General features: G+C 45.5%; 3 long non-coding RNA genes across 3 annotated transcripts in view; 1 reads left to right on the forward strand and 2 right to left on the reverse strand.

Moving 5' to 3' along the window:
* LOC138848550 (uncharacterized) overlaps positions 1 to 2059 on the forward strand; it is a 20437-nt gene extending 18378 nt beyond the window's left edge. The window contains exon 2 of the long non-coding RNA XR_011386458.1: positions 1253 to 2059. This is a non-coding gene — a long non-coding RNA (uncharacterized lncRNA). The remainder of the gene's footprint in view (positions 1 to 1252) is intronic.
* Positions 2060 to 2192: 133 nt separating this feature from the next.
* LOC138848552 (uncharacterized) lies at positions 2193 to 5598 on the reverse strand. The gene is made up of 3 exons (XR_011386460.1): positions 5545 to 5598; positions 3582 to 3630; positions 2193 to 2275 (listed from the first exon to the last, which is right to left on the reverse strand). It is a non-coding gene; the product is annotated as an uncharacterized lncRNA (long non-coding RNA).
* An 8917-nt stretch (positions 5599 to 14515) lies between these two features.
* On the reverse strand, positions 14516 to 17216 carry LOC138848704 (uncharacterized). The gene is made up of 3 exons (XR_011386803.1): positions 16979 to 17216; positions 14876 to 14931; positions 14516 to 14567 (listed from the first exon to the last, which is right to left on the reverse strand). It is a non-coding gene; the product is annotated as an uncharacterized lncRNA (long non-coding RNA).
* Between the last annotated feature and the right edge of the window lie 3648 nt (positions 17217 to 20864).

Here is a 20864-nt window from a genome sequence, read left to right on the forward strand (position 1 = left end):
AAAGCTGCCTGCTTTCACATCTGTTCTGTCTTCCTTTACATCTTCTGCCACATTTCAGTTGTTGAGAACCATAAAGGCAACTGAGAGGGACTAGTCTCAGGGCAGTAGCCAGTTTCTCAAGCTGCTTGCAGACGTCTGGAGCACTCTGAGGTGTGAAACAGGTGTTTAGTGCTTCCTGACCTGAGAAGTAGACTGTGAGACACTCTCTTAGCCTCCAGGAAGGACAGCTTTCTGCTGTCTCTCACTTTACTCCAATTTGGGTGGGAGGCTGCTTCTTGCATGCCCTTTAGTAACATATTCCTGTAATACCCTAATTTCTGTAGGTCTTTGGTATATTACCATCCCAATTTGGGGCCTTCATTGGCACTGATTTCTCAGCCTGACCCCACACCTGGTTGTCAGGTTGATTGGCAGCTGCTTGTGGTTTTCATGGGAAGGAACAAGTAACGCAGGGTAAGCAGGCGTAGGATGGACTGGTTAGAATCATTTCAGCGAACTTAATCTCTAGTTGTCTGGTGTCTGGCGCTGGGGTGATTAGAGTAGGGCAGTGATGGTCCAGAGCATGAGAACCCCATAGAGGAGGTGGTTGAGTGGGGGCTCTGGATTTGCTAGTTGGCAAGCAAAAGGCATACTCACAATTAGCTAGCCCTGGCAGGGGCAGTCTCACCAGCAGCAACTCAAGATGGCAAAGCATCAGAAATACAGAATAATAAGAAATGATTTATGCACTTAGCATCTGCCAGGCATTCAAGTGTTCAGTTAATAAATGAATGCCTACGAGCAGCCATTTAGCCTAAAGGATAAAAAGCCAGAGTTCCATGTTGGAGTGCACAGGTTCAATTCCTGGCTCCAGCTTCCTGCTAATGCAGGCTCTCAGAAGCCACAGCGGTGAAGCCAGGAGCCAGAAACTCCATCTGGATTTCCCACATGGGTGGCAGGGCCCCAAGCGCTTGAGCCATCTTTTGCTGTCTTCCCAGGCGTATGAAAGGGAGCTGGATTGAAAGCAGAGTAGCTGATACTCAGACTCGCACTCATATGGGATGCTGGGCTTAAGTTGAGGCTTCATGTGTTATGCTACAACAGCAGCCCCAAATGCTATTAAAAAAATAATTCTAACTACATTTTTGAAGAGGGAAATTTGAGGAGAAGCTGAACTGGGGACTACTTAGAGCCATGGAGGCTGGGGGCACAGTTCATCAGGGGCCCTCCTGGGGTTGCACACACGTTTTCTGCATTGTCCTCTCTCCTTCAGATGATCTCAGAACACCTAGAAGTTGAAGACAGATGCAAAGATTGACAGAGGAGGCGCCGCAGAAGTAAAGGCCCCAGCCACGTGGTCTGAGGAGTTGGAGCTGTGATGCCTCAGTGCAGTCAGCAGTGAAGAAAGAGCCCTCCTTGGGGCAAGTCTCACCAGCCGACTTCACATAACGAGAATGATCCCGAGAGCGTAACTAGAGCCAGCCCTGCCGTGTGTGCTCTGTGTGCCCCCACGCCAAGTCCTTCCCAGGAACCACCCCCTTGGCCCTCACAAAGACTATGTGAAGGAGGTTCTGCTCTTACCAACCCCATGTCATGATGAAGGAAACTGAGGCACTGGGATAGGAAGTGACCCAACTAAGGTTACCAGAGGAGCCTGGATCCGAAGCCAGTCAGCCTATCCCAAGCCCACACGGCACTCCAGCTTCCCAGTAACAGCAGAGTCACGGCATGCCAAATCAACACGAAAAATGATAAATTCAAAACAAAAATCCTAGGATGAGTGTTGGGTGCAACAGTTAAGACTCCACTTAGGGTGCCCGCATCCTGCACCCGAGTGCCTGAGTTTGAGTCCTGGCTCTGCTTCTGATTCCAGCTTCCTACTAACATGCAGCCGGGGATGGCTCAAGTGGTTGGGGCCCTCTCCCTCACGTGGGAGACCTGAATTCAGTTCTTCCCTCCTGGCTTCAGTCTGGTCCACCCTCAGCTGTTGCAGGCATCTGGGGAGTGAGTCAGGAGATGGACGATCTCTCTCTCTCTGTCTCTGACTCTCTGCCCTTCAAATAAATAATTTTTAATCTTATTATTTAAAAAGTATACTTCATTGTCCCCCCAAGACTTCCCAATAAGAAACAAAATGTTGTTTTCATCTACTTTATTGTTTTACAGCTAAATAGTCTAATGAATACAGAGCAAGAGAAAAATCTTTAAATCTTGTTCATAGAAAGCAAATTTGATATTTGTTCAGAATAACCCCTGGATGCCCTTCTCAGATCCACTGTTCCTTTGCCGTTCAGTCCTGAAAAAGAAAAGGAAAATGTACCGCTTAGACAAATCACTCTCAGAATCAAGATGAGGCCCGTGGGCATGTTATTATGAGCCATACTTTACAATTACACCTCAATTTGACATGCCATAAATGCACAGATTGCTTTCTCTGCAATCAGTACTTGTAAGATTTGTTTTGCTGTAACTAATTAAGCCACTGAGTTTGTGTAATTGCTGTGGCCTTAGGGAATGCCCTCCCCTTGTATTGCTGGGTAGTTCTGTCTCCCAGCAGAGGGACAGCTTCCTCCGGCACCTGGCACTGTTGAGGCCAGCAGGCCAGGGAGGCTGCAGCACATCAGCGGGACAGTGGCCCACGTCCATGAGAGACAGGGGAGGCCCACGGCTGTCCTTGTGCACCATCGACCTCCCCTTCCAGGGCCCCAAAGGCCAAGGAAATGCCCCAGATTCAAGCTCTAAGTCTCTTTGGGAAGGGCGTTTGGTGCAGCAGTTAAGACACCTCTTCGGTTGTCTGCATCCCAGTGGGAGTGCCTGGATTCGAGTCCCAGCTTTGCTCCCAATTCCAGCTCCCTGCTAATGCACACTCTGGGAGGCAGCAGGTGATGGCAGAAGTAGTTAGGTCCCTGCCATACACATGGGAGACTAGAGGAAGCTCATGGATCCTGGTTTTGGCCTAGTCCAGCCCCAGCCGTTGCAGGCATTTGGAGAGTAAACTAGCAGATGGGAGATTTTTCTGTTCTCTTCATTTTATCTCTCTCTCTCTCTCTCTCTCCCTCTCTCTCTTTCACACTCGCTCTCTCTCTCTCTCTCTTGCATTTTATCGTTGTGTCTTTCAAACACATACATGAAAACAGTGGAAGTGGAAGTTAAACGTAAAAACAAACTCTAGATCTCGGGTACCATCCAACAGAGGGAACAGCCTTGTGGCTGTGCTGGGAAGTGCCCCACTGCAGGGAGCCTGGGAGCATCATCCAAGCGTGCCAGGCTGGGTGCTGCTCTCCTCATCCAAGGGTCCGGGTGAGAAGTGATTGGGAGCCCAGGGGGGCTGTGTGGAGCTTCCATCACCACCACAGCCACAGCTGGCTGGAGCTGATATATTCCCAGTGGCCAGGCATAGAAGTGGAAGTATAATGTTGCCATGGACAGCCTACTTCTGCTAGACTGGGGTCAGAGTCTCTTCAGTGCTATGAGTTGGAACATGGAAGGGCTGGGTTCCTGGGGGTTCTGCATGGTCTCCCTTCCCTTAAACAATGCCTCTCTCTCCCCCTTATCAGGCACACAACATTTGCTTGCAATAGAAAAACTACACTGAGTCTGACCTTGAGCTGTCTACTGGGCCTTGTCTTTGATGCTTCTTCCATTCCTGGGCTGAAAAAAAATAAAATGAGTGACTTACAGGAACTAAGACATCACAGCCTGTTTCTAGTTTCAGACCCTCTCCCTGGGGAGCCCTAAAACCTTGTTCTTCTCACTGAGCTTTCACACCACCTCCCTGGGGATGCACCTGGTCCACCCTTGCCCTGAGATAGTGCAAGTTCACGGATCCCTGCTCCTAGGACCTGGACACTGTCCCCATCTCCTCCCCTTACCCTCTGCGCACATGGTGGAAGCACCCACAAGCCATCCATCACAGCATTTAGCCTGGAGATGTCAGGACAAGCTACTGTTCCCCAGAGCACTTTCCAGAAAACACATGGCCAGGGTGCTCAGGATGGCGAGGAATCTGAAAACACTACCCCAGGAACAGGAGCTGCAGCTGGCAGACCCATGCCTCTCCTCACCCAGTAAGGGCTGTTCACCCCCATAACATCATAATAGGTCTGGCAGACCGAAAAGGGCTACCTACAGTGGAAGTGGGGGAGGGGCAGGAAGAATTTTCATGGTCAGATAAGTTAGGGAGGCAAAGGATGAAGCGTGAGAATCCAGAGCTTTCCTCTGGAAATTCCTGGAGCCTGTGATGGGCCAGGGTGCGCTGCACACCTTTGTGAATGTTGAACGCAGTGTTTTCCAGTCTCATCCGATTCTTCCTGCCAGTCACCCACAGCATGTGGGTGGCAAGGGGCAGGGGCATGGCTCTGATCTGATTCACTCATTTCTGATGAAAGCACTGAGGTTGGAGGGAGGGGAGTGCAGATAATGAATAGCGGATCAAAAACTAAAACTGGGGGCCGGTGCTGTGGTGCAGTGAGTTAAAGCCCTGGCCTGAAGCGCCAGCATCCCATATGGGCGCCAGTTCTAGTCCCAGCTGCTCCACTTCTGATCCAGCTCTCTGCTATGGCCTGGGAAAGCAGTAGAAGATGGCCCAAGTCCTTGGGCCCCTGCACTTGTGTGGGAGACCCGGAAGAAGCTCCTGGCTCGGGACTTTGGATTGGCACAGCTCTGACCGATGTGGCCAACTGGGGAGTGAACCAACGGATGGAAGACCTCTCTGTCTCTACCTCTCTCTGTAACTCTGTCTTTCAAATAAATAAAATAAATCTTAAAAAAAAAAAACCTAAAACTCTGTGAGTCTGGGACGTTTGTGAGACTTCTGCATCACCCCAGGAGAAGAGGATGGTGCCTGGACTCCTCTTGTCAGAGTGCTCTGGGGTCCACAGATCCTGGACTCCCAGGCTCAGGAGCGTAGACTCAGGTTTGTCCACAAGTCTATCCATCAGCAGAACACCCTGCCCCGCCTCTCTGCGCTCCCAGATCTGTGCACTCTCAGCCTCTGTCCACATGGACCCTTCTTTCAAGGTTGTAGGTGATATTGACTGAGAGCCACACCCTACGTACAGAGTGAGAGAATTCCCATAATTACTCACTAGTTCACATGGGGTCCTGGTGGGGCCTATTCTGCAGTAACTCCATCCCTGGGATGGCTGCAGCGAAGCAGAGGCAAGCAGAAATGAGAGAAACCATGGGGCTGGCATTGTGGCACAGCAGGTTAAGCTGAAGCTGGCTCTTACAACACTGGCATCCCATGTGGGACCACCAGTTCAATTCCCGGCTGCTCCACTTCTGATCCAGCTCCCATTAATTAGCACCTGGGAAAACAGCTGAAGACAGCTCGAGTACTTTGATCTCTGCCACCCATGTAGGAGACCTGGATGGAGTTCCTGGCTCCTGACTTCATTCTGAACCAACCCCAGCCATTGTGGCCATTTGGGAAGAGAATCAGTGGATGGAAGCTCTCTCTCTCTCTCTCTCTCTCTCTCTCTCTCTCTCTCTCATTCTGCCTTTCAAATAAATAAATGAATAAATCAAAAGAAGGAAGGAAGGGAGGAAGGAAGCGTGCCGTACCCTGTAAAGGAAAAATGGTCGTCCCAAGGTGGCAGCATGATCCTGCAACATAAAAACATAAACTGTTATGCAACCAGGTCACATCAAAGGTCCCTCAAAAATTACTCTAGGAACAATTTTCAAAAGAGGTGGTCTTGGGGCCAGCGCTGCGGCTTAGTGAGTGAGGCTGCTGCCTGCAACGCCAGCATCCCATATGGGCGCTGTTCAAACCCCTGATGCTCCACTTCTGATCCAGCTCCCTGCTAATGTACCTGGGAAAGCAGCAGAAGAGGACCCAAGTCCTTGGGCCCCCGCACCCATGTGGGAGTCCCAGAAGAGGCTCCTAGATCCTGGCTTCAGATTGGCCCAGCTCTAGCCATTGCAGCCATTTGGGGAATGAACTAGCCAATGAAAGACTTCTCTCTCTCTCTCTCTCTCTCTCTCTCTCCCTCTCTATGTCTGTAACTCTGCCTCTCAAATAAATAAATAAATCTTTAAAAAAAAAGAGGTGGCCCAGGGGCAGGCATTTGGCACACGTGTTAAGATGTCCCTTAGTTCACCTGCATCTCACCTTCAACACAGTTCCCTGCTGTTGTGCACCATAGGAGGCAGCAGTGATGCCTCAAGTACTGGGGTCCCTGACACCCCAGTCCTAGCCCTAACCCTAACCTTAACCCTAACCCTAACCTTAAACCTAGCCCTAGCCCTAGCCCCAGTCCTAGCCCTAACCCTAACCTTAACCCTAACCCTAACCTTAAACCTAGCCTTAGCCCTAGCCCTAGCCCTAGCCCTAGCCCCAGTCCTAGCCCTAACCCTAAACCTAACCTTAACCCTAACCCTAAACTTAGCCCTATACCTAGATTGAGTTCCAGGCTCCTGGCTCTGGCCTGGCCCAGCCCTAGCTGCTCTGGGCATTTGAGGAGTAAATCAATGGGTGGATGTCTTCTCTCTGTCTCCCTGTGTGTTTCTCTGCCTTTCAAACAAAATGGAAGTGGATAACTATTTAAAAACAACAACAACAACAAAAAGGTGGTCCCAGACTAGCAGCAACAGCAACAATACCTGGAACTTGGTAGAAATGCATCCTGTCAGCCCCTCTGGGGCTACTGGCATCTCTGAGGTGGGGCCCAGTAATTTGAATTTTAAGCAGGTGACTCTGATGCACTGTTAAGTGTGTGGGGTTGGTGTCCCTGGCAATGCCTCTCCCTAACTCTGTATACTGCCTGTGAGCCTCTGCAGCAGACACAGCAAAGCCCCAAGAGCAGATGGCCCGTGTGACTCATGGTGAAACAAGATGCGTATAGTCAGCCCACAATCACCACAGGTTCTGCATCCACAGACTGCACCAACCAGGGATCAAAAACATTCAGAAAAAATACAGTGTCAGTATTGGCACACTTTTTCTTCTTGACATTATTCCCTAAACAATACAGCATAACAACTATTTACATAGCATCTACATTGTGTTAGATATTATAAGCCAGTTAGAGATGATTTCAAGTATATGCAGGGGGTATATACAAATACTATGTCATTTTCTACATTTTGAACAACCACAGCCAGAATCATTGCCTGTGATCCCTGTGTATCCAGGGCAAACCCAGGGAACCTGAACTTCAATGCTCATCTCCAGAGAAGATGTTCAGAGTCACCTTATGAAAACCATTCTTCCCAGAAGAAGATGTTAGAGGGGCTCCAGGGTGGCCTGGCTCCAAGCACTGTCCTGGCTTTCTTTCTAGAGCTTTCTTCAGGGGTTGGTTCTGGATAGAACTCACATACCTTCTTGATAAAGCCCACCGCAGCAGCTCTGGAGTCCTGCAGGGGAATGAGGCACAGGTTAGTTCAAGGAGAACCGCATCCGTGACCTCGCCATTGTCCTGCTGTGGTTCTGCCCCTCCTCTCAGGCCCTCAGAGGTCAGGTGCAGAACGGCAGTGGCCAGGCACAGGCCCCTGCTTGGGAAGCCAGCATTCTGTTCTCTGTTCTGTTTTTTTTTTTTTTTTTTTTTTTTTTTTTTTTTTTTGACAGGCAGAGTGGACAGTGAGAGAGAGACAGAGAGAAAGGTCTTCCTTTGCCATTGGTTCACCCTCCATTCACCCTCCAACGCACCGCGCTGGTCTGAAGCTAGGAGCCAGGTGCTTCTCCTGGTCTCCCATGGGGTGCAGGGCCCAAGCACTTGGGCCACAGCAGAGAGCTGGCCTGGAAGAGGGGCAACCGGGACAGAATCCGGCGCCCCGACTGGGACTAGAACCCTGTGTGCTGGCGCTGCAGGCGGAGGATTAGCCTACTGAGCCGCGGTGACGGCCGCCATGCCAGCGTTCTTTTCTGCACTGAGCTCCCGTTTGCGTCCAGATCTGTTAAATTTGTTGTGCCTCCTAACAGCCCACTTCTGAAATGGACCCCAGATTTAGGCAAACTTTCAAGACGAAGCCATTTCACCTTCTCCAGTTTTTTCTTTTCTTTTCTTTTCTTTTTCTTTCTTGCCTGTGGTCTGGTATAAGGATGGAGTCATCCTTGACCCAGAAGTGTGTGATCAGGAGGGGCTCAGATAACAAGTGTCTGAGCTTAGATTGGCCAGGGGTGGGAAGTTTCCTGGGGAGTCAGATTTTCAGAGCTAAAACCAGAAAAGTCCTGGATAAACCAGAATGAGATGGAGAGACTACCTGGGCTCAGGGTGAACACAACCAATTTTGATTTTACTACTGGGCAACTAAATCCTGATTAATATTCTGAACAGGTCATCTCTAAACTTATTTTAAAAAGAAAAATTTAAAAAGGAAAAACTGGGACCAGTGATATGGTGCAGCCCATTAAATCACCACCTCCACTGCTGGCATCCCATTTTGGAGTGCTGGTTCAAGTCCCGTGGCTGCTCCACTTCTGATCCAGCTTCCTTCTAATGTGCCTGGGAAAGCAGTGGAGGATGGCCCAGGTGCTTGGGCTCCTGCACCGACATGAGAGACCCAGATGGAGTTCTGGGCTTCTGGCTTCCAGACCTGGCCATGGCAGTCATTTGGGGAGTGAACCAGATGAAAGATTGACAGATTCTCTCTCTCTCTCTCAAACTCTTTCGCTCTCTCATTTGGCTTGTCAAGTAAAATAAATAATCTTTAAAACGGGGGGGGGGGACCTCTGTGATATGGACACAAGACACAGGACAGGTGGGACCATGGGAAGCAGAGGACAGAGCCAAGGGCAAATTTCAAGTGAGGAGGAAGTGTGGGGAAGTGGAACACAAACAAACAAGCAATTTACGGATGAAAGCAAGAGAGGAGTGCTTGAGCAAGTGGGTGCTTGAGCCACCTTGTGGGTCACAGCGGGGGGAGACTGAGGCTCCGGAGGTCTAGGAATTTGTGCAAGTTCAAAGCACCGGATGTTCTTCCCAGAGCTCCTTCCCAAGGTAGGATTTGACAGCGAAGGAGAAAAAGGCTGGCAAGCCCCAAAGCAGTGGCACTGGGTTACATAAAACACGGCGGAAGAAGATAAGGCACCTACTCGCTGCAGGACCGTCTTCATCCTCCTGCGGGCGATCTTGGCGGCCAGGCGCAGTAAAGGGTGCACGGGAAGGAACTGCAAGAGAGAGGCGCCGAGAGGGTCCTGCGGCCACGTCCAGCACTGTTCTGAAGGCCTAGGGCTATGCATTTTTTTAAAACTTTCTTCCCTTACAAATGGCTTTCATTTTCAGAGTAGAATCCATTTCCCAGGCTGAGCTTTAAAGTTTTATGTGTTCAATAAAAGACCACTTGCCTTGATGGGTTTCAATTCCAATACATGCCAGAAACGGTCCCCTGGGGCACATCAGACGTTCATCTGTGTTAACCCTCAGCGCTCCGTCCTCCGAGAAAGGAGGTTCATTAGAAGCATCTCTGTGCAGCTCCTGGCTGGCGCCCCTGGTCTGCTCTCCTAGTCCCTGGTGCTGTTTTCCTATCCTTGCCTGACTGCCACACACACGCAGGCAGACACCTTGGTCCTTATCAGCAACTCATGCATCCTTCCGTGAGCTTTGGTGTAGAGTAGAAGTCAACTGTGTTACACAGTTCTCTCTCCCCTTGCGCGGTCCCTTCTGCCTTTTTGGTGCCTGTGGCCCAAACATCTGCAGATACCCACTCCTACACCTGTACTACTGATGAGTCTTTGCCTCCTGGGGATTTTATTTTTATATTTTGCTGAGTATTGGCTATTTTAAGGATCTTTTTAAAGACTCAAAGTGTGGGTTAATGTACATAAGTGGCTTTCTAATGACAGGATTCCAGTTACTGTGGCAGGGCACATGAATTTAAAAGAATGTTCTATATAGTCCTCCACTCAGATCCTCACAGAAATCTACCTGCACAAGCTGCTCCCAGGGGTAACGCAAACTCATAACAGGGAAGCTGGAGGTGACGGTTGCCATTTCCACCATTGTACATACTTATATGTATGTATGATTTTAGCATTTTTCCACAAGAATCAACTTATCTTTTAATTTCATTTTGCACCTAATACACACTGTGACAACTACAGAAGTCAGTCACCCATGGATCACTAAAGCACTCTTTTTTTTGTTTTAAAGATTTATTTATTTATTTGAAAGCCAAGTTACACACAGAGAGAAAAGGAGAGGCAGAGAGAGAGAGAGAGGTCTTCCAATCGCTGGTTCACTCCCCAATTGGCCGCAATGGCAGGAGCTGAGCCAATCTGAAACCAGGAGCCAGGAGCTTCTTCCAGGTCTCCCACACAGGCGCAGGGGCCCAAGGACTTGGGCCATCTTCTACTGCTTTCCCAGGCCATAGCAGAGAGCTGGATCAGAAGTGGAGCAGCCAGGACTTGAACTGGCACCCATGTGGGATGCCAGCACTGCAGGCAGCAGCCTTACCGGCTATGCCACAGCGCTGGCCCCAGTGCACTTTTCAACATTTAAAAAACAGAAAACCCTAAGAAATAATGTCCAACCAGTGTTGTGGTGCAGCAGGTTAAGCCACTGCCTGCAGGCATCCCTTATGGGCAGTGGTTCAAGTCCCAGCTGCTCCACTTCCAATCCAGCTCCCTGCTAATGGGCCTGACAAAGCAGCAGAGGATGGGCCCAAGTACTTGGGCCCCTGCACCCACGTGGGAGACCTGGAAGAAGCTCCTGGCTCCCAACTTTATTGAGGCCATTTGGGGAATGAACCAGCAGATGGAAGACCTCTCTCTCTCTCTCTCTCTCTCTCTCTCTCTAAATCTCCCTTTCAAATAAGTAAAATCAATCTTAAAAGAAGAAAGAATGTGAAGGAGCACCGAGTTTACCAAACTCCTCTTGTTCATCCAAGTGCATCATAAAAATCTACTTCTTACTTGTTTTTCCTTTTGTGTAACTGATTCTCTAATTTTTTGGATCTGTGAACCACTTAACAGCCCCATCTCAAAGGGGACAGAGAGAATCCTTGTAGCCCAGGGAAAAGCCGGTGAGCAGCTGCTTCCCAGGGAGACTCTTTGCCTGTCTACACACCTGCACATGTTTACTAGGGAAGGATAAAAGGCATGAGAGGAGAGCCACGTCACAGAAAGAGGGTTAAGATCAAATACTGACCCCGGCTTTAACTGGATTTGTTGGCTCCTGGGCTCTGGAGTAATGGAATAAAAACTGAATGAGACAAAAAGTGATGTTAGTACTAAGTGTCACTTGTTCTAAATGCGAAAGCTGCATTCCCATCATGGCGCAGGATGGTACTCACCCTTTTGTAGATGTCTTGGTTATCCTGGAAAGAGAGTTGCAGGGCTAAGTTACGGGGTGGGCAGACATGGAAGAGTTTTTCAATATAAGGTACACACCATGGACCTTACTGGGTTTACCTAAATTTGATGAAATAAACTGACCATCTAAAAAGAAATTGCTTCATTACACAAATTTAATGAGACTATAGCTGATGTTGGGTCTTATAACAAACAGAGTTGCCAGTAATACATCATTATTTTAAAACATAATCTTTTGTCTTTTCAAACTTCAGGGGAAAATCTACACTCTGATGCATAGGAGCAAAACTCCAATGTAACTTTGCAGACAAGCTGGGTCAGTGTTGCCACATGGCAGGGTAAGCTACCGCATCCCATCTCAGAGCACGAACTGCTCGACTTCTGATCCAGCTTCCTGCTAATGTGGCTGGGAAAGCAGTGGAAGATGGCTTGAGTACTTGGGCTCCTGCCACCTAACACTGCTAATAGCAATGACTCTGGGAAAATGAACTATTTCCTTTTATGCTCATCATATCAGAACCAGCTGAAAATATTTACTATTTTTTTCAGTTCCTGATCTTCTTCCCAATATCCATTCACAGCAGTGTGTGTGTGTGTGTGTGTGTGTGTGTGTGTGTGTTCATGAACAGCTATTGAGTAAACAGCTTTTGGGGACCATGCTCTTCAACTTCATGCTTTATTTTTAGACCAAAAAATAATGAGAAATCTTAAGATGCTTTCCCTGGTGCTAATGAACCCTCTCAACATTTCATACACATATTTTCTGCTTTATAAAAATATTTTCTTAAATTTTACTATCTATCATGTTAATTTCCCCAACTGGAATTAAAGTTCCATGACAGCAGGTGGTTTTATTTGTCTGAGTCTCTGATGTATCCCCAGCACCTGGCACAAGGTATGCTCTCAATAAATAACTGTTTTTGGATCTGGTGTTATGACACAGTGGGTTAATATTGGAGCACCGGTTCAAGTCCCAGCTGCTTAACTCCCTGTCAATATGCCTAGGAAAGCAGCAGAGATGACCCAGGTACTTGGGCTGCTGCACCCACGTGGGAGACCCGGATGGAGTTCTAGTCTCCTGTGTTTTGCCTAGCCCTGTCCTAGCCATCGCGGCCATTTGGGGAGTGAAATAGCAGATGAAAGGTGTCTCTCTTTCTTTCCCTCTCTCTGTCTGTAACTCTGCCTCTCAAATATCTTTTTTTAATTTGACTGAGTTATAGATGGAGAGAGAGACATAGAGAAAGGTCCTCCTTCCGCTGGTTCACCCCCAAAATGGCCACTACTGCTGGCGCTGCACCAATCCAAAGCCAGGAGCCAGGTGCTTCCTCCTGGTCTCCCACGTGGGTGCAGGGGCCCAAGCACTTGGGCCATCCTCCACTGCCCTCCCGGGCCACAGCAGAGAGCTGGATTGGAAGAGGAGCAATCAGAACTAGAACCTGGTGCCCATATGGGATGCTGGTGCCACAAGTGAGCCATGGCACCGGCCCCCAACTATCTTTCTTTAAAAAATGCTAGTGCTGTTCACCAAGAAACCCCTTGTTCTTCTGCATTTGGAAATGATGAAACTGATTGCCTTCTTGTGAGGGAGAGGAGAGCCCCTTTAGTGCAAGTTGGGGTAGTGGGAGCAACCAGAGAAAGAACTCTGAGCTCTCAGCGTGCACTTTGCTCTAGGTACCAGGGCTGTAAATATGCTTTCTAAAGATGAGAGATGATGGCTGTCTTCAAACGGACTCATAATGGTAAACTGAAAATAAGGAGAAGTGGGCATGGTATATTTATGAAATTTTAGAGAGAAAGGGATGTATGGGTCTTGAGGAAAGAGGATCAGTCCATGGAGAGGTGATAGTAACAGCTGGCACCCAAGGGCTGGCATTTACCACATTCTGGATACTGCTGAAAGCACGCCACAGTGCCTAACCAATCCTCATGGGGATATTAGAGGGCTGGTACAACTCTTACCCCACATTATAGACAAGGAACCAAGGCACAGAGAGATAATGACACTGCCAAGGTTGGATAAAGCTGGGTTTTGAACCCAGTTGATTTTTTTTTATTAGCGTCTGGGCTGTTAACCACTGTCTGTGAGGAGGCAGAGGCATTTGTGACTAAAGAAAAGGCTTTGCAAAGGCATAAAAGGCCTTGTGCATTGGGGAAATAATAAAAGGTTCAATGTGGCTGTAGCTGAAGGTTAGAGCAAGTGAGGGAGGTAAAGGAAATCGGCTCAAGGGGAAAACGTATGGGCTGTGCTGAGGGTCACGGGCAATCCTAAGACTACTTTTTTGTATTTTTTTATTAAGTCAACATTGACTTTACATCTATTCAAATTATTTCTTTTTGTGGTTGCTGTAGTTACTGTTAAGTTCTTTACATGTGCTCTATTATCATGGAGAACTGCTATATAATAACACTGTATATGTTTGTGATGTATAGTATGATATGGTATAACATGACATAGACAATTAAATTAATTATATATATTTACATTAGTCCCCACCTATCCTTTGGGGATACATTCCAAGACCCCTGGTGGATGCCTGAAACCTCAGATAGGACTGAATCCTATGCATACTATTTTTTATATACACACATACCTATGGTAGTTTAATTTATAAATTATCCAGAGAAGGAAATTAAAAACAGTAACTAATAATGAAATAGAACAACTATTAAATAATGTAGTGTAATAAAATTTCTGCCATCACTATTCTTGTGTTTTGGGAACATTATTGAGTAAAATAAGAATTACTTAAACACAAGCCCTACAATACCATGACAGTTCATCTGATAACTGAAATAGATAGCTACTAAGTGACTAATAGATGGGTAGTATATACAGAAGTTGATACACTGGACAGAGAAATGATTCATGTCTTTGGTAGGATAGAGAAGAATGGAGCAAGATTTATTCATGATGCTCAGAATTGCACAAAATGTGAAACTGATGAATTATTTCTTTCTGGAATTTTCCATTTAATATATTCAGACTGAGGCTGACTACAGGAAACCATAAAAAGCAAAATCTCAAAAAATAGGAATTGCTATATATGATTATGATAGCTGCAAAAATACACAGGAATTACCAATATTTTATGAGAATTTATATATGAGATTCATTTGATATTTCCTAAAACTATATTCACACAGACACACACAAACAGCCTTCTGCTGGGAGTAACAAAAGACTGTATTTATTACAAATATTAATTGTGGTGTAAACATATGCAATGTTACAACTGTTATATATATATGTATGTAATACATGTAATATACATACATATAGTACCTTGCGTTGGCTTGAGAGAATTGCCCACTGCCTCAGACAATATGCCAGCTGCTAAAAAAATAAAATGAGAAAGATTAATCAAAGTATAAATTCCCTAGTTAATGGAATTCTATTATAACATATTTAAGATTCTAAAATTGTCCCATTTATGAACCTTGCATTATCTTCTCACATATTGGCAGTGAATTTCAGCACAGCTCTCAGGATGCCTTAAATGAGACCATGGAAATGACAATAGTGAGGTTTTGCTGCAGCCAAAAATCTGATCTTAAAATAGTTTTAAGTGAACACTATTATCCACATGATATATTCAAGGTTCAGGCTAAATAAAAATTTCACTTTACTGAACAATAGCATACCTCAAGTTGCACAGTATCCAGGTCATCCAGATGGCAAGCTAAAGGTTGAGGAAACCCTATGGTGAGAAATCATAAAACTGTTGTAGAAAAGCAATCATAACATTTACTTTTAAATCTTTACTGTGAAAACCACGCAGACATTCTATTAAAGCAATCAACCACAGAAGAACCATATAAGAAGCCAATGGAAGGATCCAATGCTATGAATAGGGTTTACAATTCACACACCACACACACACACACACACACACATTCTACCTATCACTAGCAAATCTGAGATTTGCACTTAAATTCATTAAAAACAGTATGGCTTTTAATTCACCAGAGGTTTTCACTATGGGGGTTAGCAACTCAGAAAAGGGGCGGGGTGGGGTGGGGGAAGGAATACCTACATAACAACAAAGTTTGTATCTTGATGGAATTTATGTGGATGGGATATCTGGAATAGTGCCCCAGGATCACCCTGGTAACTTTCCAGACACACAGATACCTGTCTTTGCGCTGAGTAGACCCTCCAGGCAGGGCTCTGGGGACAGCTGTCATCAGCATGAGCTGTCAACTTTTGTCTGACTTAAATGAACACCTCTTCTCATGTGTGGAATATAATGGAGGAATGGCTAATATCGCAAGTGCAGGTGAAGAAACTAATTGGATAGGTCGAAACAAGATAAAATTAAGCAGAAAATGTAAAATGCTGAACTTAATGTTCTATAAATATAGGACAGGGAATATGTAGCTCAAGAGTAATTTGTATATATTTTTAAAAGACTGGGTATTATTTTGTTCCCTGCAGTTCTTTTGTGAACCAAGAAAAAGCTAAGACAATATTATGATCTAATCAAATAATAGTGCTCAATCTTGAACTATAATAGTCCAACTCAAAATGATAGGATGTGAAGCAGAGTTAAAATAACTGAGTACACTTTTTCATGGAAAGAGAAAAATTAGGAAATGTATGTTAACTACCTTCAACTATTTTGAGAACTTTCATAAGTAAGAGATATTACTTATCCACAAAGAGCAGGCTTCAGTTACATGTGATCAGCTATCAGCTTGGTGTAAAAATTTTTTTGATGATTGGACTCATTTACCCATTTACTCACAGGTTGTGTTAATATAAAGGTTAAGACCACAGCAACCTGTCCTCGGGGAATATAAAATAAATTTAGAAAAAGGGGGAGGTAGATATAAATATATAGACAGATAGAAAGGTAATACTATAAATACAATTCTGCTGGCGCCCAGAAGAGGCAGCAATTGGCTGTCTTAGCAGGTAGTGCTTGCAGGTCACTGCAAATAGTTAAATAGAATCTGTAGGATCTGCGGGGAGCCCATAGAGATCCCTACACCAGGAGAGATTGAACCAGACGACCTGCACTGGTCCTTGAATTGCCCAGGTTTAGCGATTACACTACATGGCACGATCACACAAACACGTTGTTTGAAATCTATTTTCTTGTTAAATCAAAAATCTTATGGAAACATCCGAAATTTTGAAATAGTCTGTGTTTCCTGCCGTAGCTTTTCTGCCCTCGCACACTGCCCCGCTGCATTCTACCGTGAGTTCCCCGGGAGATGGGGCGCTCACCTCGCCCCCCACCCACCCCCTTCCTACACGTGCGCTGGTTCCCTGGGCTTGATGAAGGAAGCCGGCGCCTGGTCAGCAGCACTGCAGACAGCGCCCTGGCCCTGGCGCTCTGGGATCCTGGGATCCCCGTCTAGTTCCAACTGCTCCTCTATTCCCAGTCTTGGAGCTCACCCGTGAGCTCAGTTTTACCTCCTGCTCTTCTCTCCTTGGAATCCAAGGAGCACAAACGGTCAAAACGGGGTCTTCTCCCAAGGGAGGCTGAGCCGCACCCTTCCCAGTTCTGAGCCTCGCACCTCCAGGGTTGCCCGGGACAAGCGCTGTTACAAGACTGTCTCACAGGGAAACTTTCTTTGGGCGAAAAGTTGTGGCATCTCCCTCTCTATTCTCTCTCAACAGCTTAGAAACAAACAGGAAGCCAGAAAGCGAGTGAAAAAGGAGTAGGTGGGGGAATAAAACTTGACATTTCCAGAATGAGGAATTGAGGTCAGCCTCACTCTTCCCACCCTCACCCTTACCTGGGGAGGGAATCTGTAGCACGCAGAGGCAGTAGATGGCCAAGGCGGGAGGCGAGTGGGGAAGAGACTTCATTGTCAGCATCTGTGTGCTGCCAGGGCAGGTTCCGAGCATGTCCTCGGGTTCCGTGGGCAGAGGCTGCCCTCCGCACTGCTGCTTACCGCCCGGTGGAGAAGGTGTCTTTATTCGCAGCGTTCTGGGGCCCACTGGCTGAGCACCAATCCGTTCAATGCAGGAGGACCATGGCTTTCTCATAAATGTCGTGCTGGGCCCTTATTCGTAGAATAATATCCTCCTGGGGTAGGTATTGTCCAGACTCATCTTTTCCAATCCAGCAATAAAATTAAAAAGTGGAAAGTCATAGTTGTTATTCCATAGTGGTTTGAAAAACGTTTCTGAGTCAAGAAAGGCTTTTTGCTTTTATTAATCAAAGAAGTAGGCATCCATCTATAAACTCTTGCATGAGGAAGTCTTGTTTCCCAAGGTTTTTTATTTTCTACATTTAACAGGGGATGTATTGTAGTCTTTGGTAAATCTGAGAAGAACAAAATTTAAATGTGTGAGAATAATTTTTGGCAGACACTATTTGTTAGTGACTTAAAATGGAATATTTGCCCCCAAAACTTTCAATCCATCATAGAATGGGAATTATGACTACTTTATAGCCATAACAGTTTGCCTACTTCCTTGAGACAGCAAAAACTTGAGATTCCTATTTATTGAAGTAGTTTCCATCTTATTTAAGGAGAATAACACAAAATCTTCAAAATAACACAGACAGATACGTTGCTATTTATATGCTGTTTATATTAAATATGCCCAACACTAACCAGCATATCTTTCCTGAGAGAAAGTGGAAGGCAATGAATGGAGGCTTTCTGGACCTAAACTACTTCTCTACGTAGTATTAAATGCAATTACTTTCAAACATTTGAGGCACACAACACACACACACACACACACAAAGCTCTTGTGGCAATTCTGTTAAGCTTCAATGAACATGTACTGTTGGAGCCTCTGGTCTAAGACTACCAGTGAACTGGTACCTCTATTTTTAAAATAAACCTCTCCAATGACTCTGATTTGCATAACACTTAGGCTTCTTTTGCATATTTTGCCCACATTATTTCTCCAGATAAAAAATTATAATGCTATCTTTAATGCAAATTTAGAAATGGGATAAAGCAGAAAAAATCAGCTGTGCTGTTACTATTCCCCAACAGTGTTATGGACAGAATCATCTTCCTCCACAGTTCATACACTGAAGCCCTACATTCCAGTGTGTCTGTATTTGGAGACAGAGCCTTCATGGAGGTAATTAAGGTTAATGAGGTCACAGGGTGGGGCCCCGATTCAATAGGACAAGAAGAGGAAGAGAAGCCGGAGAGCTCTCCCCACAGGTGCATAGAGGAAAGGCTTTGAGGGGACACAGCAAGAAGGAGGTCATCTGTGTGCCTGCTAAGGAGCCAGGCCTCACCAGAAATCAGTCTTGCTGGGACTTTGATCTTGAACTTGCCATCTGTAGAGCTGGAGAAAATTAATTTCTATTATTTAAGCTATGCAGTCTGTGGTATTTTGTTGTGACAGTCCAAGCAAATTTTAGCTAATTCAAAGGATACCATAATCAATACTAGCAGAGAAAAGACACAATAAGATTAAGCATTTGCAAAAGCTATAAGGGCACTGACTTACAATACGAGAGAGAGAGAGAAAGGAGAGAGAGAAAGAGAGAGAGGAGAGAGAGAGAGAGAGAGGAGAGGCAGGTGGGCAGGAAGAAAGAAACAACTTAGATGCCCTCCACAGAGGAAATATTAAGTAAACTAAGGGATATCCACAGTAAAGAATATTATTTAATTGTTAAAAAGAACTAAATGTATTGGCAGGGCAAGTTCTTTATAACATAAAAAATAAAGAAAAAATTTATAAGACTGTATACCATGTTTTAGTATCGGTTAGCTACTGCTGATAACAAACCACTCCAAAACTTAGTTATTTAAACAACTACTTATTTAACTGAAATTTCTGCAGGTCACCAATTTGAGCTGAGCTCAACGGGGAGTTCTTATGGTTTCCGCTGGGCTCTGCCACCCGGCTGCGCTCACACTTGCATTTCCCTGGTGACAGGACAGGAAGCCTGGGACCTTTTTCCTCTCATGCTCCAGGTGGCTCACCTGGGCTTGATCTCATGCTTGACTCAGACTTGGAGCGCTGTGAGAGTGGAAAGTGCAAGGCCCTGGAGGCCTGGGTTCAGAATTGGCAGAATCGCTTCTCTTTGCATCACAGTGGTCAAGGCCAGTGAAGAGGTTGGCCCAGCTTCAACATAAGTGACCGAGATCCATTCTACCTCTCAATGAGACAAGGTGAAAAATGCTACAACTAATTTTCCCCTCTGCTAATTTCCACTTAGCTAAGAGTTTATTCAAAACAGAACATACAGTTAGATCTATACATATGCAGGTAAATGCTACACATACACACAAATATAATAATAGTGACTCTCAAGAATGGAGTAAAATTGTAGGGATCATTATAACCTTTAGTGCTATTTGTACATTTGAACTTTTGCATCGACTGATTATCAGTTACTTATAAAAGCAAAACTAAATAAATAAACTCTGAGTCACTCTTTTTAGTATATAGATTAATACTCAAAGATCTCAGTATTTTATGAATTTACAGACATAAAAGATCAACTCTTCTTCTTTTCATTACATCTATTTTTCCAGAGTGTTCCATATGGTATGCTTTATTCGAGAAGTTGTACCCAGTGAATTTGTCAGTGCCATAACAATTTAACAAGATATAACATTTTTACATAAATGAACTCACCATGTGGAATTCCCAAGCCTTTTAAAATAAGCATATGCCAGAGAACTATACTAACAGTGCCTCCTCCTTCCCACACTGAATTTTGCAAATGCTCATTATAATGCAATCAGTAGGCTTTCAAGGAACTGAACTTAAATCTGTAGGGCATAAAAGGTGGAACTTATAATCAATGACAAGTATCTCATCTGAAGTATACCATTCAGAGTTCCTCCATGCACCTGCTGTCCTTTAAAAACCCTTAAAATACATTAAGATGCAGATGTGGGATTTAAGGTTTGAAAATACCGTTGGCGAAGAAAAAAATAATTTGTCCTCTGCCCTTTCTGACTTTGTAGTTGGAACAGATCCCTTTAAAGAAAGATGGATTAATGGAAAACCAGACAGAAGTTTAATAGTATGGCGTACAATTTGAACAATATAGTGTCCCCTCCAAAATTCATTTCAAATTTTTTTATTTATTTGAGAAGCAGGGAGAGAGAGAGAGCATAGTAATTATTGGTTCTCTCCCCAAATGCCTGCAACAGCCAGAACTAGGCTAGATTGAAACCAGAAGCCTGGAACTCAATCCAGCTCCAGGAATTGAACCCAGGCACTAATGTGGGATGTAGGCATCTTAACTGGTAGGCTAAACACCTGCTCCCCTCATATGAAACTTCATCCTCACAGTCACAGTGTTAAGAGGTGATTAAGTCATAGGATTCCATCATTATGAGAGTTGCTGTCATGAAAATGATATAAGGCTCCCAAGGTCATGCAGATGTTGAAAGTTCAAACCCCAATGTCATAGGTTGATGGTACCAAGAGAGTGAGAACTTATTCCAACTATGATGTTTAGGAGGTGGGCCTAGTAGGAGGTACTTGGGTCAATGTGAGCATGCCCTCAGGAGGTAGTTCTCACCAGAGGGCTACTTATAAGAGCTTGAAGAGCTGGGTCCAGTCATTCTGTCTGCCTCCTGGCTCAACGCGGGGCCCTTCCTTTGCTCACATTCCACCATCCACTGCCCTCATCAGATGCCAGACCCATGGAGCCAGCCTGACCTTGGACTGTGAACCTCCATC

This window comes from Oryctolagus cuniculus, chromosome 2, assembly GCF_964237555.1.
Source record: "Oryctolagus cuniculus chromosome 2, mOryCun1.1, whole genome shotgun sequence".
NCBI classification, from domain to species: domain Eukaryota; kingdom Metazoa; phylum Chordata; class Mammalia; order Lagomorpha; family Leporidae; genus Oryctolagus; species Oryctolagus cuniculus.